The sequence below is a fragment of the Pinus tabuliformis genome, chromosome 1_2, assembly GCF_031772625.1.
Source record: "Pinus tabuliformis cultivar Carrire ecotype Pingquan chromosome 1_2, CPIR1, whole genome shotgun sequence".
Lineage (NCBI taxonomy): Eukaryota > Viridiplantae > Streptophyta > Pinopsida > Pinales > Pinaceae > Pinus > Pinus tabuliformis.
This window is the reverse complement of record NC_142298.1, coordinates 868,642,493-868,643,573: the sequence shown is the minus strand read 5'-3', so window position 1 is coordinate 868,643,573 and position 1,081 is coordinate 868,642,493. Positions and strand designations below refer to the sequence as shown.

The 1,081-nt window shown below is 27.5% G+C and overlaps 1 non-coding gene across 1 annotated transcript; it reads left to right on the top strand.

Annotated features, from left to right (window-relative positions):
* The first annotated feature begins 456 nt into the window (after positions 1-456).
* Positions 457-557, top strand: LOC149208698 (U6 spliceosomal RNA). Its single transcript, XR_016253193.1, has one exon. It is a non-coding gene; the product is annotated as a U6 spliceosomal RNA (small nuclear RNA).
* The last annotated feature ends 524 nt before the right edge of the window (positions 558-1,081 follow it).

The following is a 1,081-nucleotide window of genomic DNA, read 5'->3' as shown; positions in this document are numbered from 1 at the left end:
TCAGATTATTTATGTGGTAAGCCCCTTGAAACATTTTTCACGTCGTAACGAGCCCTGCGATTATTATTTAAGGTTGACACACCTTGGTATTGGTATATGTTGAAACGGCTCCTACTATTATTATTTAGGGTCGACACAATTTGGTTCTGGGCGACTTGTTCGAGGTGCTCATATGGTTGAAGGGTGGGCCGAGAGAATAGATTTGTAGTTAATAAAGACAATGGTGAAAACGATCTATTTGTCCATGTTTAATATATTTTATATGCGTGAGAGAGAGTCACGGGTTAATTTATTTATTTGATTTAATAATTTTTTTTTTTTCCATTTTAAGTAGTTTATATTTATGGTTTAATTTTTGTTAAATATAATATATTTGATATGTGTGAGAGTGTGTTAAGGGTTAATTTATTTATTTGATTTAATGAGTGATATTTATTTTTCTTATTTTGAAGTAATTCATACCCATGGATCCGATAAAATTGGAACGATACAGAGAAGATTAGCATGACCCCTGCGCAAGAATGACACGCACAAATCGAGAAATGGTTCATTAATCTTTGTTAACTAAATAGACATTAAAAAAAATTGTGTTGATGGAATAATGATATATGAGACGTTCATGTCTTTTAATATAATTTAATTTTCGCCATTAATTCTTAATTTCAATCTCTAAAATTTGAATATTAAATTTTTTTAAAACTAAATCTAACACAAATCAACTGATCATTAGTTTCTACTTCTTATTTATTTTATTTTATTTAAGATTTATACATTTTAAATTTTGTGACTTATCGATTTTATTAATGTACTCAACATGTATATAATTGTTATTAAGGTTATTTTTTTTTCTTTCTGTTATCAATCAAAATCAACATAATAATAATAATAATAATTGTAGTTAATATAATTTGAAGTAAGCTTCAAATACTTCCAACATTATATTAAATGTAGCCTATACCCAGTATCTTAGGAGAAAAATTTTAGTTTGCAAGTGTCATAGTTAGCTTGTAGGTGGTGGATTAACTATAAAGACACCACTTTTTTGTCTTTTCCTCTTTAGTTGTTTTCATTACGATGATTC